At 38.8% G+C, this 18,307-nt stretch overlaps 1 protein-coding gene across 2 annotated transcripts in view; it reads left to right on the top strand.

Annotated features, from left to right (window-relative positions):
* The window catches only part of spon1a (spondin 1a), a 71,482-nt gene that overhangs the window by 31,481 nt on the left and 21,694 nt on the right, over nucleotides 1-18,307 (top strand). The window lies entirely within an intron of this gene.

The raw sequence follows: 18,307 nt of genomic DNA, 5'->3' as shown, positions 1-18,307 counted from the left end.
CCTCTGCTTCAAACATCCGTAGGTTCCTGTTTGTATTGACTGTTTGGTAAAATGGACACACACACACATACATCATATATTCTGCAAAGAGATAGCCTCTGACATTCTCTGTAGTGGCACTGCTGTTGCATACTATGTTTAATGTTTTTCCTTTAGCATGGGTTTGTTTTTGTTTTGTATTTCCCCTCGGAGGTGATGCCGGGTTAACGTCTCTTGTGAGTATTGGACTGAATTATGTATTCTGACGCACAGCAGTATGTGTGCTTCAAAGGGACTGATAAGATGTCTCTGGTGGTGTAAATATATAATAAACACATGGATGGATTATATCTGGCTATAATAAATCTTAAAACTTCAGGTTTCGGCCTCAGCAGTGGGCAGTTTCGGGATCATCACACACTCTGCAGTGCAGTACATCTAGCCCCAATGGCCAATGACCTCCTTACAGAGAAAGGATTCTGGAAGTAAGAATGAAAGTTAGTAAAACGGAAGAAAAGCTTAGAGAGCGACAGACAGCCTGAACTGGGTCATCAAAGGCAGTTACCTCAATTCATCTCTAATAATATCCCCTAGCCCTGGGCTCAGGTCTGCTGGAGTTGCCTGTATGATGGCTCAGGCTGCTTGATGAATGAGTGTGCCAGGCAGCACTATAGGCTTCCAGACTGTACTGCAAGGCTCAGAGATTTGCCACCGAGGACAACCGCAGTCAGCAAATCAATTCACAGCTCTCTAGAGAAGTAGTCAGCGCTTACAAACTCATCTGCCTTAAGCAGGGACGATTCTCTTGTCACCACGTTTTCCTCCCTGGCCGGCGGGATTTTTTCTCCTGTCCTGTTTAGAGCATGATTGGTGTGACTGAAGTGACTTCACCTATGCAGATCTGGACTGCAGTTTTTTTCTGCAGGGCAGGATTTGGGGAAGTCAGTGGAGATTTAATTACCACCTGAAGGCTGTGTAAGGCTTTACGCTATGTGCTGATAACAGCCAGCATGCATCCCATCGGAATTTCGAAGCGATTTTTTTTTTTTTTAATGTCTATTAATAGTTTGGAGTACGTGCTGGGATAGACAGATCAGAGAATCCTGAGCAGAACTTTGATTACAACATCAGAGGAGCTCCTATCTCACACGGGGAAAAAAGCTCTTTTAGAGCAAGCGGGGGGTTTGGCTCGGGGCTCTTAATTTCACATAATTGTGGTGTCCTAGGGAGTAGTTTGACCAGTTTAAACACAGAATGTAGTATACTGCCACTTAGAGTGGGCCAAATATTTCAGTGCAACAATAGAATGAGCAGCCACTGAGCCCTCACATGTAACCACAGGGGTTTAAATGACTGTTTGAATGATAAAAAACCAATACTATTACTAAGACTCTCCTGCTGACTTGCTCATATTAGTGAAATTTGTGATTTAAAAAATATTAGAAATTTTTCTCATGTAGCAAACCTTATTTGATATTGAATGTGTAATTAGAATATAAAATAAAAATATTTGATTTTACATAAATATTTGAATACGAAATGTCTGGGGTTATTTCAAAAGCCTTCTTGTCATGTGACCTAGTTAATTGATTTATAAGCGATACCTTTGTTTGTTGGATTTTAGTTCTTCTTCCATTCAATATTAATATTAAATCAAATAACAGCATTTTCTTCATGTGACAAAGCTGTTTTCAGTCTTTCCACCATGCCGTGCCCTTTTGTTGATATAACGAGGTATAAAAAATAGAGCCAGGAATGTGATATGTGCACAGAAAGATTGCATAATGTTGATGTTGTTTTACGTTGATACACCGTCATTTGTCACAATCTTTGTTTTTCATATTTTTGTTCCAGTTTGTTATCATTTTTAAACCCCCATGGGCACTTTCGTCTGGCAAATCATGGTCCTTTAACTGATAAGAGCAGTTCCCCCCAGAGATGAAAATTCAGTCATCATGCACTCATCCCTGTGCCAATGCTCCATTTTTGAAGCTTTAAAGCAAAACAGTGTTGCAGCATTCTCCTTAATAAATGAAGACGCTGGGGACTTTTTTTTAGGATGTAAAAAAAACCAACAGAAAAACCAACATAAAATGCCTCCATACAGTTTATCAGGCTGATTTGAAAATACATTGTTTATACCTTTTTTTAAGCTTTACTATAGCTGCTTAACTAAAAGCTTTGGTGCGTCAACCTATCTGATGTGGATGCAAGAGCATGGATGCACTTACATGCGAGATGCTAGAACTTGCTATCACTACATACCTCAGTGTTTACCTTCTACCCAAGTTTGCCTCACACTCAGAGAGACATTACATTTTAAAGGAGCAATCCGTAAAATATGGCCAGATTTTGTCTTTAAAACAACTAACTAACAACCACAATTAACTAACATGTAAAAACACCAGTGTTGACGTTATGTCGAAGTCTATGTACTGTATTTCAGAGATGTCTACTGGTGTTAGCATTCAGAACCAGATAGCCCTGGCCCGTCCTGTCTCATAATACCACTGTGTACCGACAAGAGACAATAGTTTGATAATATGTAGTTTTACCTGGCGGATATATGCCAACTGTAAGCGTAATAAATGAACAAAATAAACTCACAAAATGTCAAGAAATGAAATATTCTTACTTCTATTGTCCTAACTAAACAGAAAAAATACAACCGTACACCTTCCGAACTCAAGTTTCTCTCTTATACCGAACTAAGACGAGCTTATCAGAGCCATGAGCCAGTTAGCTAGCTAAAGCCATGGATAGCTAACAAAGAGCAACAGTTGCCTGTTACTGTGTTGATATGCTGCCCCAAATGTTTTTGGAGCTACCTTCGAATTTAGGCCAAATTTAATATGTTACACCTTTAAAACAAGTCCCCAACTTCTTCAGTTGTTTCACCAGCCTTTGCCACCTTTGACTCAAACATTTTTGGGGGAAAACCCTCTTATTTTATTTGTCCAGAAAACGCAAATGCAGAAAATGCCCTTTCCCATTGATTGACCAAGAAATTAAGAAATTTCATGCAGTTGGATGTTTCCCTGTTACAGTCAGGTTGCATTCTACTAAAGCAGTGAAAAAGCATATAAATGACTTATCTGCATAGTTGTGCACTCAGAGGAAATAAGCTTTTCTGATAATATTAATGAGGTGAAAAAATAACAGAGGTATTTGCATGGTAATTAGAACTAATGATCTTTTTAGCATGATGATTATACAAGTATGTGCTGCGACTGATACTCCGATGGGAATCTGAAAAGGCTGAAGCTCCAGCTGTTACCGCTTCACATGTTCTTTCCCGCTATTGCAGTGAGTAAATGGGTGTTACTTCCCTCATGTTGTTAGCCATCACAGCCACCAGGAGCTGGGGATTGCTATTAGTATCATTTTTCTCCAGAAACTGTGTGAGTGATACGGGCAATTTCCACAGCGGTCTCCTCTCGGCTTGTGCTTCAGTGTCAGACTGGCTTTGTTGGCATGAAAGATGCTAATAGGATTTTATTTGCATTGGGAACCTGGTCATCTGCGCTACCTCATCTGTTTTCCAGAGCAAGACTCGGGGAACATTATCATCATCACTGTTTAATGAAAACTCAACCCTACAGAGTCTTGGTTCAAAATCTGAACGCACAATTTCAAACATGTTCCTCCTACTCATACAAACACACATGTGCCCACAGAGTCCTGGAAAGTATCACAGACTCAAAGGCTTTTTTGTCCAAGGGAACAATTTTTGAAATAATGGACTGTTTATTTACATCAGTCATGACAGCCTTGCACACACGTTGGCATTCAGCAGTAAGTAATTAAAGTGCAGTTGAAATACATACAGTTTAAAGCAGTCAATAAAATAAAATCACACAAAAGAGGAGTCAGAACAATCCCTTTCATTTGTTCAACAGTCTTGATTATTCACTGTTTAGCAGGTGGATGCTTGTTGGAATAAATGATCTGACAGCTCTGATTGTTTCAGCAGTGAAAGCTGGTAGTGGCAGCCTGAGGGCAGGACGGAGTATTCACTGTGGAAGGGTTGAAATGGATCAGCAATGATTTCCATCATAAGAGATGCAGTGTGGTGTTCTGAAAGCTGTGTGAGCTTGGGAACAAATGTTTGAGCATTTGCTGGCAATAGTAAGTTTTCTGTTAAGTTTGTTCTTTTTTGGTGAGGTCTCATGAGCTTTCTTGTAATCTTGTAATCTGCTTTAAAAGTTTTTGTTGGGCTTTGGCGTGATCATCTGTACTGCATTCTAGATCAATTTAAAAGCCTACGCTTCCGAATTACTGGTATTTATTTCTTTTTTCCATTTATAAGATCTGATCTATCACCAGTAATTTGGTCAATTCAGTAAATTGCTTTCACTCAAGAGCAACAAGTGGATTGCAGATCTTTCACTGGCTTTATTCTTGATTTATATCATTTCAACGAGTGCTGCATCATCTGCAAATTTGATGATCTGCCATCTATCGTGAATGCTGCTGTAACCATTTATGTAGAGCACAATGAATAATGGCAGTAGATCAGACCGCACATCTTTAAGGGGCCGTCAAACGAGGAGGATTGGCCCGGTTATATTGGATTTAATGGCCCCGGCAGGTATCCATCCAACAGTAACACGAATTCCAACTGTATTTCCAATAATTCAGTAAGATTAAATGGTTTCAGTAAGATTCATGCATGTTGTCTGGTGGTATGGGAATATTAGGAGTTGGTATTTAGAGTTACATAAGCAAATTTTCCACCTCAGCCAAATAGGAAAACTTTTTTTGCATTATTTAAGTTTTCCTGTGTCTTCATTCAGATGATTTTTACGTGTAATTTTAAGAACAAGTGGATCGAAACGTACTTACAGTCTGACAACAAATTCCTAATCCTTAAAGTCAGCTGGTTGGTTGATGATATTAATATCTTATTATAGCAGATTATTGAGTGGTAAAAGCTGATGAGAATACAGCAACAGAAGGTGCATTATGAGTTTCCATGTGTTTATAGACCAGGTCCAGTAAGGTTACTGACACCGGCCTTTCTTTACAATTTTGCTCAGTCCATCCAACACCCAGCAGACATTTCTAAATTACTGCCTCTCCCCATAACACATCTCTCTACTGTATGTCGGCTGAGTCCTGTGGAACCACAGAAAAGGGACAGTTAGGCTATGGCGAGGTAGGTAAAATGGATGTACCAGTCTATTTTTAGGCTCCTGCTCCCAAGTCAGATCCTGTAATATAAAGTGTATGCCAACACAATGTTTCTCTTGGATATTTACAGCTTTCCCCTAGATAAACTTGCTTCCTTTCATGGTTACTACTTTAAAAAAATTATTTGACATGCTCTTGAAAACCATTCTTCATCTCCACAAACTGCTGAACGTAAACTTGAAGCTATCGTTAATATTTTTCTAAATCAATAAAGGGCTGGGCAATACCCAGATAGCAAACCTGTACCAGACACCCTCATCTGGCCCACATACATTTTAATTGAGATGTATGTGCATTGAATTTTTCATGTATACTATATTATGTGTAAAGTGGAAACTCATTAATAACACTATTACAGGAGGAAAAGATGTAAGGTAGCTGATTGATCTAGCAGGCTTTTGAATGTTCAGTCTGCAGTTAGAAAGCACACAGACGACTGTATGGCTGCCTTCCTGCCCATATTCATATTAAACCATTACAGTTGTCAGTGGAGCAAACAGGCAATATAATACATATTAACACTGTGACTCCTGCCTAACCGTTTCCTATTTGCCATGATGCCAGTTTAAATGCCGTTTCTTGCCTAACAGGGGATTACAAATGCTAAATCAAGCATTGCAAATGAAGGTTCACTGCGCTTGTCAGGACTAGATGGAAATTATTCATGCAATATGAATCTTTTCCCTCCAAGATGAAGAAGCAGTATGTCATCTGCTCTGCATGATGTGTCTTCTCTAATGGAAACAAGCAGTTCTCTGTTCTGGAAATGACTGCGGTGAGCTTTTTTTTCACAACATAAGCCAGTTTTGATTGAGTGAGCAAATATAGTATAAAATAGAAACATGTTCAAGGTAAGACAGGAGCTTCCTACAAATGAAGTCTTTGCATGTACACTATATTGATGCTTTGTAACCTTTATAACCTAATCTTCCAGGAACCACATGTGGGAGAGAAACGTATCCATAATCTGATGGTCTCCTACTGGGAGCCTTGAGGTTGAGCTGGTTCTGCCTCTAATTAGGTTTTTGGTTGAGATTTTCCTGGGCTTTCTCTGAACTTCCTGCAAACTGGAGTGTTACATATATTCAGCCTTTGTCTGTGGAATAAAAAGTAAGAGATGAATTGCCTTTGAACTCTTTTGGATCTTGATGTTTGCCTTTGGTATAAGTTAACATATGAACGGGCAAACTGGACCTACGTTGTGTAGTCACAGTTTGGTTAGGTTTAGGCAAGAAAACTAGTTGGTTAGGTTTAGGAAAACACAGTGGTTTGGGTTAAAGTACCTGACTTCTGTAACTTCAGCAAAAATGTACCTACATAATGTCAGCAAATCACATTACGTTATGTACGGGTAAGTTAAAATTACTTACCGTTGACTTCTAGTTTCACGCTGGACACATCAGCGGCCTCCTGAATGAAAGTCATGTGCTTGTTTTACCGTTTTTCACTCTTTATTCTACTTCTCCCCACTTCCTCCTTATGAGCTGTGGCAATTGCTACAGCCACTGGAGGTCACTGCCAAAAAAGAAATGTAAGCCTGGGTCGTAATAAGATGATTTCACTGCCGATCTATGTACGTGGTTGTTTTTCTGATGAGGACAGGCTGATATTCTTGGTCAAGGTCCACATATCGAAAAGCAGAGAAATGTGCCAAAAAGAGAGCTTCCCACAATTAAACTGATGTTACACTGTATATTTTGCAGACAATCTAAATGGAAAGCAGCTGACAAATGTTTTTTCCATGACCCATAGATCATAACATTTACCATTCACAAATGACAGCCTTGTTAATGTGAAGCTGTAGGAAAAAGTGACACGGGCATCAATTATACATCCGTTGAGGGTCTATGAAGTGATTCATAAGCAGATAATTATTTAGTCCTGACACGCACAGTTATTCACACTTTCACTCTATGCTGATATTAGTCAGGAAAGGTCTGTCCCTTCTCCAGCTTGAGTCTCATTATGAAGCCCTCTCTACAGATGATATACTGTAGATGCATTGCTCAAAAAGGTTTTCAGCTGTCCAAGGTTAAGACGAATACATGTTGAGCTTTTTCTGTGGCTGCACCTTTTTTTAAAGACAGCCTTTTTATTGGTGTAATGTTCATTGTGTCTGAAATGTGTAATCTTTAATGAGCTCTTGCTATTATGTCGAGCTTTTATTGCTCTTTTTGGCTTCATGCCTTAATTTTAGCTTTAATGTCTCCTTTTCTAATCTATTAGCCATATAAAACCACGCACAGTTCTGCCTAGGGACCAGCATACATTATCACTGTTGAGATGAATTTAAAAAGATTGTGTCACCAGTTGAGCTTTTTTGCAACACGCAGAACATCCGTGGTTTATTTAATGCAAGGGCCTGCTGTTTTTCTTTAAAGTACTAAGTAAAATACTTATGATCTATATGCCCACCTTCCTCCGCTCATGTCTGTTTGATTTTTTGCCTTGAGGCTTTAAGTTGGATCAGTCCCTCTGCACGCCCCTTTTTCTCTCACCAGTGACTGCAAGTGCTAAATAAAACTTACTGCCATCTTTACCATCATGAATATCTACTCTACTATATACTCTTCATCAGGGAGGTTTGTTCTATCTTCATCTCACCCATGCATTTACATAGGAATTGAAATATTAGGCTTAATAACGTCAATCATCAGAGGGAAAAAGAGTTCAATGATTCCAGTGATCATCTTTTGATGCTAATAACTCTCTAAGACGACAAAAGCATCAAGAAAACTGTCATCTCTTTGTAATAGTCCACTCTTTGCCTGTCTCTGTTACATTCAAAGCAAGTAAATTTGCTATAGAGCTGACAGTCAGTCTCAGACAGATGATTGAGGGATCAGAGGTTTGAAGGGAAATGTTCTTTTTTAAATTGTGACATTATTTGTCACTTTTTAAGGAAGGTGAGATATTCATTTTAATGCACAAAACCATACCTAGACGAGCTACTGTACTTCCTGTATGGAGACTAGAATTAGTACAAAAGCACTACATTAGTACATGTTGTTGCTTATCACACCAATCTTGAATTGAATATGGTTGAAACGTTTTGTATCATATCATAATTGAAAATCGTTGACCAGGTGTCCATGTATCAATACATCTGAAGAGAAATGTGCTCCAGGCAAGCTTCTAAAAATAAATCCTACAGTTGTCATCACAAATGTTTCTCACATGTGCTTGTACGTGCCATCCAGCTGACGCAGTGGATATCGGTAAAACGCATACACCTATCAAGAGGTGACAAATTACAGGATGTGCATTTATATAAGTTGTTACGAGAATATGGAGTGATAATTGTTTTGGGGCATAGCCATGATCCTACCTGCCGAAATCTCAAACCAGAGGCAGAGACAGTCACATTTCTTTTGAGGACCTCTTTATACCTCCGTGGATCAGGGTGAGGCAACAAACAAGCAATGCAAATGTATGGAAATGCAAAACTGTGACAGCCTTCCTCCCATTGAGAGGCTTCTCCACAGAGAGAATTGTACTTGTTTCAACACTTTTAGCTGTGATATGATGGCAGCGTGTACTCCCTTTCATTTTTGCCACCACATTCTCTCCATCAGTAGTCCCTGTGCATTTACACATATATTCCACTGATGATTCTGCTGAAGCCATTGTGGTTGTTAGGAGTTCTGCTCGATGGAAAGAGGAAAAAAAAGTTATTTTTTACTGCGTGTTTGGTTTTAATTGCGGATACTGAGAAATGGTACTTTATCCGCAGTATGAGTCAGTCTATATTTTACATTCAGTATATAAAGGTCTCATTTTGTTGTTCAAATAGCTTATTGTTAGCTAAAACAGTTGGTGGCAATTTACATGTATTAGCCACTTTTTTATAGTCCATATGTGAACGGATTACCAATGAATAATTGTATTTTCACATTGTTAAAAAGGTAAAGATCTGCAGACGCCAATACAAACTCTGCTTATTGAATCACCTTGGAAACACAGTTGAGATGAGCCCATATGTCTGACAGCAGCTATGATCCAAGCAATAATTGAGGCTGTGCTCAGAGTGCTTTGCATTAGTGACAGTGCTGGTCACACAAACACAGACACATATGCAAACACTGACATGCACAGATGTTCAGAATCACTTACAGTGTATGACCGTGTCAGCATTTGAAAGCCAATTAATGCATGAGCAGGCACGTAATCACACCACCTTGTCAATAAAAGGGCTCAGGTGCAGCACAGATCGACATGACACCAATAACACACATGGAAATCATGTCATTGTTTTACATGCAAACAGACAAGAATGTGTTCCCCCAGCGACACAGCCTTTCTTTCCTAGACAGCAGCACCTGCACCAGAGACAAAAACATCACGTGTACCAATGTTTCCTCAAAGGTTGAGTTTATTTTTGGTGTTCTAGGCTCTGAAATCTGCCACCTGAGGGCTGACTGCCAAACAGCATCACTTTAATTAGTGATGTGATATTGCACCATTTGGGAAGATGTGTCAAATATTTCACACTATGGTGTTAAAAGTGTGTGTGACATTTAAAGAACAGAAAAAAAAAAGTTTATTTGTTGACCACCTACATGAATTCAATATAGCAAAACTGAAAACTTAAAAATATGTAACTGTGAAAGACCATAAATGTTAGATTATTTTAAAGAATTTCTTTTCCACATTAAAATACTTTCAAAACTTACACTCGTTTCTTTTTTTTTGTATTGAAAATGTTAAAATCAGGTTAATGTTATGTTAGTAAGTTCTTGTCCAATTGACACACTTGTTACTTGCAATTTATAGAGCCAGATACAGACCCAATACGTAACTTTATTACATTTTACATTGATGATTAAATTATATGGTTATTCACGTGAAATTATATATTAAAATCCAATGAAAAACAGCACTGTTCTGCAATTTTAAACCTGTTCATGTGTTTTAACAGTGTTTGACCATATTCAAAGGTAATTTCATTGTTTTTATACATTTAAATAACCTTGATTCAACATTGAAAAGCCAAAAAATAAACAAGATCTTGTGTAAAATGAATCGAAAAAAGGACTGCATTTACAAGTTATTTTCTGTAGAAAACATAGAAAAAAAAGTAAATGTTGTTGCATAAAAAATGTGTCCTGTAATAGATTCTTCACTGTGAAGAAAAGAACTGTTTGACAATTACGATGGTTCCTGTAGACATGATAAAGAATCACCCTGAACAGTTGTACTGCTGATTGAAGAAAGGGAAAAGACTGTGTCAATGGGAGAACCGCACACTGCTCGGGACTACTGGGGCAGTATTTAAAGACTACACCCACAGCTTGCCTTGAGCCAATTTCATGCCTGATATCCTCAGTGTGAGGGACTGCGACAGGGCTATTCCACCCCAGTAGGACAGGCTTGGCCTCTGGGGTTCAGAAGCCTCTGACAATGGGCTCTCTTCCAGCACATAGTGTCACTATTTAACGGGTCAGGAGGAAAATTAAATCAGTGTACTTGTTGTCTGCATACTTGAGAGCCACATATCGATTACTGCAGTCTTGAAGATTAAATGACAAGAAAATGCATTATTCAACAGAAAATTAAGAAGTGCAAGAACCTGAAGTTGGGCTGAAAACAAAAAATGCTTGAGAGGCACCAGAGGGGTGTCATCACTTACAATACTATCATGATGTCTTGCATGATCCAGCTAGACAATTGCATCACAATCTATTGGAGAAATGACACTCGATGACTATATAAGCGATGTCGTCAGCAGGTGAACATAATAAACCACCATCAGCTGCCGCACATATTTGGCAAATCTTTCTCAGCTGTTGCAGTAAAAGCATGCGGTTTAGCCATTTCTGAGCTGCGTATTAGCAAGTATCAAAATCACACCATTAAAAAACTGTTTGCACGGTGCTCATGATTGTTATAAAGATTAAAATCATTAAATGCAGTCTGGAAGAAACTGACCCATACGTCAGGTTTCCATTTCTTTAACTACATCCACATCTCCTTCACATGCATCTTCTCCTTGCAGCTCAGCCCCTCCCACAACATATTTTTTTTGAAAAATGAGACGCCTTGAGCTGTATCTCCTGTCAGTTCGCTTTAACAGCTCTCTTTAGTGAACCTGCATTCTGAATATTGCACATGAACTGCTGCTTCTGGCAGCAGTAGTTTTTTTTTTTAGTGTTATTTGCATCTGCATTGGTTAATATTCTGTTTGTTCATTCATTATTAAACCATCCAGGTTGTGATTAGAATGTGTTAGCATTTGTAGAAATAATTTAGAAGCATTAATATTTTAGGAGAAGAGGGAATTATTATTATTATTATGAATATATCTCACATCAGATTTCAGCCTCACATGTGACTCAACAGGGATGACGTTAAACAATTAAGATGTGTTTATTATTGTTATTATTGTTCATTAGCAAGACACTTTCCTCCTCTCTCCAACTATAATATTATCCACTATACAGATTAAAGGAGGAAATGATGGTTTGATTGCGTCTCTTTGGTTTATCAGACCTACTCTGAAGTATAATTTTTTTATGATGTGCAAAAATGTAAGTCTCAATTCAGAACTGCACCAACATCAACTATTTTATAAAACACTGTTTAGTCCTAGACTAAGAAAGACTTCTGATATGGCCACTGAACAGTGTGTAGCCCATCTAACTCAGCAGCATCCATCAGCTTTCTGAAATATTTCATAGCAACTAGGTAATAATTCATAGTGGCGTAGTTCTCATGGATATATTGTGAAATTTGGATCATCAATTCTTAAATGTTCATAAATTAGCTAATTTGCACCAAACACAGTTAATGAGTTCTTTTGGATGAAAAATAAACACATAAGGAGTGAGTTACTAGCCTGGCACTGACGAATGTGCCTTTGTTTCACAGGACTATGGTGAGATAATTAACTTGGAGCAGATGTTTTGTGTTATTGTAGAGAATAATTTGATAAGTCACACTTTGTACTGTGATGCGAGCCACAGTGTTTGTCCTGTTGGGCAGATGTTTCCGGCTGCTGTGGTCTGTAAGTCGTGAAGGACACAGAGATTGTGATGCACAACACAAAAACCAGATTTGCATTTCTTTTGGATGTGTTTAGAGAAAGTTTAAGAGCAATGGTTATAGTAAGTGATAAAAAAACAAAAACCTTTCGAAAAGAATAGGCTGTTGTAGCTTCTTGTGAAAGTCGAAATTTTGTAGGCTATGGAAACGGGGCAAAAATGATCTTTCATTAAAGGTAACATCAGAGGGTTCAGAGTAAAAGCCAAAAAGTCAGAAAGAGATCAGCTGTAATTCATCAGTGCTTATAGATTCAGTGCACTTTGTGGAGCGGGAACAGTGATGAAAACACCGTAGTTCCTAAACACATCTATTCAATAGATTTCAATAAATCAGCTTTATTTTTTGACCCACAAGAGGCTTGAAGGGATTCAGGGTCATGAAATTTAATGTAAAGGATAATAATTCACAAAATACAATGAGAAAATCCTGAAAGTAGAGCCTTGGAATGTGAAAGCAGCAAGATACAATATGTGGGTTTATTAGTACTGTAGGTAATGGCTTGCCGCACTTAAGCAATATAAATTGAAAAGACACTTCCCTTAGAGCTTGTCTCTCAGCTGCCATCGTACAGAGTAGAACAGAATTATAGATTTGCTTTTGCTCAATATTAAGTTAGTGGAAGGAAATGACAGGCTCTCTGAAAAGCTAACCACTGTGCGAGTTGGGCAGGAGCAGCAAGGGACGAGTTACTAATAGGTTCAGCTTTAGAGATCCCTGTCATTAGTCAAAATGCGCTCCATTTGAGCAGCAGAAGGCCTGCCTTTGGCATGAGGAACAGCTTGGAGTGGATTCAGGAATAAATCTGCCAGTGGGAAGACTTTAATTAGTGGTGTAAGTTGTCCAATTAACAGGTAACCAGAAGATTCTTCACTTCGCCAAGTACGGTGGCCCCAATGTGCTAAATCATGTGGGCAACAAAGATAAGAATATAATCAGAAAAAAAGGAAATGGAAGTTTACAAAGATGAGATTGAGATTAATATAAAATCAGTTATTTTTAGGTGGTCATGTTGTGTTTCTCAGACAGGAAAATGGTTCAAGGAACTTATGATAATGTTCTGCATCTCCCTTTGTGGTTAGAGAACATGCGACATGCAGGTGATGGCATCCTCTTTTATCTCTTTCAGTCTTGTTCTCTCAGCAGCATTAGAAAACATAATGCTATCGGTGGAAAGGATAATGAGATTTCTTCTACTGTAAGAAAAGAAAACAAACTGTCTCAGTAGTTTTACTGTTGCAACCAAGTTCTGAAGCAGATGGTCTGAAACTATAATGAACTGTGTGGGAAGGCTCTACCTTTGTTGCATGTGTAAAATGATCATACATAATACATTTTGTATCAAGAATACCATACCTGTGTCTATTGTTATTAAGATCAGGTGGCTGTAAACTTCATCTCACTCGGAAACATGCTCCTGCTTTCCGTAATATGTCTTTATGTCATCATGGAGTGCTCTTTGTCACAATGTAAAAAGCAGGCACCAAGTTTCTTCTTCATTTTGCTCTGTCTGTCACCGCAGTCAGTCAACATAAGTTGACATTTTCAGTCGGGCGTACTGGCGTTTTAGCTGAATGAACGGATGTATGCACAGTTAATGCTTGTTAATTGAGAAATGCATTCAGAGTCGGGGGATTCTGTGCCAAGGTAATGATCTGTTGCACATTTTGCCATTAGCCCAATAAATCTCTGTGCCACCAGTCATTAAACTCAACAGCAAAGTTGTGTGAAGCGGCGAAAGTGAGTTTATTTATGGCAGCATGCTTTAATATTCGTCTCTAATGTATGGACACAGAAAAAAACGGTTGCTTTCTCTCTTCAGTTTTACATTTAAGAGACATACAAATTGAAATGAAATTTTAATTTCTACTAAGTCTTGGAAAAAATACAGATTTAAATCCTTGTGCAAGTCAAATTGCAACATACTGTACTGTAGGCAAGCAAAGCCCCCCATTCCAGCAAAGGTTTGTGCCAGAAATGACAAATCATGATGCCATTTATGAGTAGAAAAACTTCTCAGGACACGTCAGAAAGTTGGCTTCTTGTGCCCGATTTTTTTAATTTTCACTTTTATGCTTTCATACTGTATTTGCAGCTTAGATGATTTTTCATATTCCAGATAAATTTAAAGAATTCTGTTTCCCTTTATAGTCTGAAGAGAAAAATTCCTGTTGTAGTTTATAAAGTTGTTAAAATGAAAACGCATTGTTGGCGAGCTAAAATCATGGCTGTCAAACATAATATTTCCGTTAAAACCTCTTTAAATGAATATAATTATTTTCAAATGGATGAAAACAGCACGATAAACGGCTTAGCTAATGCTCAAAAAGATGGAAGCATGTCTGAGGATTTGTATTCCATACAGAGCAATTCATATTAGTGTCAGAAGCAGTCCATTATGGTGTAAGGGTCTGTGACTCTGGCACTGAGCTGTGCTTTTGGTGATGAAGGAGGCTATTTGCTTGTAATGTGTCTCGATTTGCATGAATTCTTCAGTGACTGAGATGAAAACTCAGAGCGCTCAGCTCAGGCGACATACTGTAGGTGCAAAGAAACAGAAGTGAATACCAAACGCAAATGGCCCTTGAAACACAAACTTTGTGAAACTCAACTGGTGTGTCAGAAGTCTTCTTTTGCTTACGTGTACGCAACTGTGCAACTGCAATGTAACTGTTAACTATTAAACTAGTACATTTTAGCATTTAATACATATTGCATATTTGATGCTGCAGACCCATCTGCACGACTGACTGTCAATTATAAGGAAATAAAACATTTATAGAAATGTACTGAGGGGCAGATGAGGGCCTAGCTGGCCGACACTGTTCTGACAAATCTTCAAATTAATTATAAAACTCACCCATTCCATCAAAATGTCTAGGGAGCTACTAAGTGATGGGTTTCTGGTAATTAGTGAGTAATGATGTGAAGTATTGGATCACATCCTCTACAGTATATTGATCCGACAGAGACTTTCTACATTAGGCTGAAGACTCACTTATGGCTCAGAGCAAAGACAGCCGAGAGTGAGATTCTACTCTGTACCCTGTTGTATGCACATGTAGGGAACATGTAGCTCAGTGGTGTGATATGTGTTGTGTGTATGTGGATGCATATACAGTATGTGTGTGCATTTGTTTTTGTGTCCTTTAGACACTAAGGAATGGTAATTATCTCCAGTGTATGTCTCCTCTGCCTGTCATAAGCTAAACTCATTAACACTCAAAATATTGGTCTTTGTGTGTGTGTGTGTGTGTGTGTGTGTGTGTGTGTGTGTGTGTGTGTGTGTGTGTGTGTGTGTGTGTGTGTGTGTTGGGGGGAGGGGGAATTAAAGTGTAAGACACAAGGTGTTTCTCATAAGCTATCCTCATTCTCTCCCTCTCTCTCAGACAGCTCCAAAGTATATGGAAGCCCCCTCTTTGATAGGTAGACGTCGCTGAAGGAAGTCCCCTCTTGGCAATTTCTTTAGAAAAACAAAAAGAATACATTTAAAGTAATATTATGGTAAAATACCTTAAAAGAAGCTTTTCTATTCTATTTTTGTTTTTTTTAAAATGACCAGAAACAGAGGTCCCCTCTTAGTTTGTGGAGAAATGTAGTGCCCTTTTGGCTATATTTACGTGTATGTGTGTGTGTGTGTGTGTGTGTGTGCATGTGCGACCATGACCAACATTACTGTGTTGGAAACCGATGAACAGAGTAATAAAAGTGTCTTTTTTTCCCACAGAGTCCTAAAAGGCAGTTAAATGTAAAATATAGTTTACAGTTTATATATTGAAAATATGGTACATTGGGTTGATCCTTCAATCAGTGACCGAGGCACTGGCGTCATTCTGGAGTTGGTAATCGGGCGCTGTACGTTGGCTGCCCACTGCTCCCATGGGATGGGTTAAATGCAGAGCACCAGTTTCACCGTGTTGTACATTGTATAATATGTGATAAGAATAAAGATCCTTCTATTCTTCTTTAGATATGGGCTAAATTTTCCAGTGGTGTTTTCATGACCAGAGGCACTCAGTGTGCCTGCTGATAACGTGTGAAGTTGCCATCAATTACATCCAATCACATCAGCTCCCCTGATCTCTGTTAAAAGCGTCTCCCCAACCATTATGACCGACTAACACCTTGGGGAAGGAGATCAGGCTGTTTTCTCCCAAGAAGAAACAAATATTCATATCAGCGTGGTGTTTTTTAATCCATACGGGGGGGAACATATTTTCCTCAACTCTCTTCACCTTCAAAGCAGAATCATGCTATTTTACAAAATTTTAGGAGGTTAGGCTTCATTAAGCCCATATGGCCATTCAGGTCTAGTTATTTTGGGATGTTCAAGGGCAAAACCTGGAGAGACAAAGGGAAAGAAACCTGTCTGTTGTTTCTAGGGTTGCAGGTGCAGAACATGAAATGTGTCCTTTTCAGCAGTTATGAGTCTCATCTTGACAGTTCAATTTGTTCTGCAAACGGCTGCCAAAAGACTAAATTGTGGGCTCAGGTCTTTTTTTGGCTCGCTCACTAGTGATCCTTGTCACTGTCTTGGGCGCTGCCCATTGTGAGCTCTCTGTTTCTCTAAAGGTCTCACGGCAATGTTCGCTAGCTCTATTCCTCATCAGACCCATATTTCCAAGCTCCTTCCTTTTCACCTTCAGCCAGGGAAATTGGATGTTGAAAACCTCTGTCCTAGATCACATTTAAGAGACAGATGGTGTGGTGAAAACAAAAAAGGCATGCTGTTCCTCTCTGTTTAACCTGCAGTAACTTGAGAGGCTGTCACAGCTCTCATAATACACACTTTATTTGTATCTTTAAAAAAGATAAACATATTTCCCTTTTCCCCTTTTTAAATTAACCTGAGAACCTGAAATAAACGTAGCGCATTGACTTCTTTTTGCCATTTTCGCACTTGTCAACTGCTATTTATTGTAAGTTTGCGAGTGTCTCAGTAAATATGATTTAATACTGACTGAAATGTTTACCCAAAAGTGTAAGGCCTCCCCAAGAATGCAATACTGCACTGAATGCAATGTGTCATGAGCACATAATATCTGAATCCTTACCACAGGCACAGCCCATCAGTAACATCCTTGAATCTAAAACAGGATTAGTCCGCTGCGCTTATTATCAGTCTGTCAGACTTGCTGCAATGAAATTCAATAACACAGAGCAAGAGACGGGGCAGGGGAAGCATGAGGACCACAGGAAGTACATCATTGCAACAATTAAGCACATTATGAGTATATTTACACACCTTTTCAAAGAGAGTGATTGAATGAAATGTAGTTTTTTTTGTACTTTTTTTTCCTGCATTTTCTGAGGAGAACATATGACAATGATGGTTTCAGAAAGAAACAGTGGAAGAAGCTATTGACTCTACGCTTGAGATTGATCAATCACACGGGCAGAATGTGATGTTCACGTTCAGTTTGCCTTGAGGCGTTTTATTAGATTTGTTATGATGTTATTGCACTCCTGCGTATACCTTATTTTTTCTTTTTGGTGAACAAAGTGTCTGAGTTTTCTGGGGCACTCACTGTGGAAACGATTATGGGTGCTTTCAGTGCTTGGCTGAACTAGCGTAAGAATTAAAGTGACATAATAACTGGAGCAGCGGCAGCACTTTACAGGCTTGAGAAGTGTTATTAGTGTTAGTAGTATCTATCTTCATGAATGAATGATACCTGCCACTCTAAGAAAGAGGATTGGCGTCCTTTTACCATAGAAGACACTGTTTCCGGCCACATTGGCTGCGCGTGGCGTACAGTTCGCTTTTCACTGCGGCGTCCATGTTAACAGGTTAGAGCAGCCACGCTGGCGGTGTGAGTGGCTCTTCCTGTGTGTGTCAAGCGAGGCTGCAGCGTCATCTAGAGATTCGGAGTCTTGTTTTTGCTGTGACACGTGCGGTTCTTAACAAAAATAGACCCGAAAGCGACCTGTAGACACATATCAACATCATAACAGCGTTTCACTCCAGTTTTAATGTCTGTACACACAACAGGAGAAGGGCAGTTTTTTTTCCTGCATACTCTCACAGAACAATATGTGCATTAACTTGAGAGAACCTGCTGGAAATGTCAGCAGTGTGACACTATTATTATGTGTT

This window comes from Pagrus pagrus (assembly GCF_965226575.1).
Source record: "Pagrus pagrus genome assembly, chromosome: 1".
In the NCBI taxonomy this organism is placed as follows: Eukaryota; Metazoa; Chordata; class Actinopteri; order Spariformes; family Sparidae; genus Pagrus; species Pagrus pagrus.
This window is presented reverse-complemented; position numbering and strand designations above follow the sequence as displayed.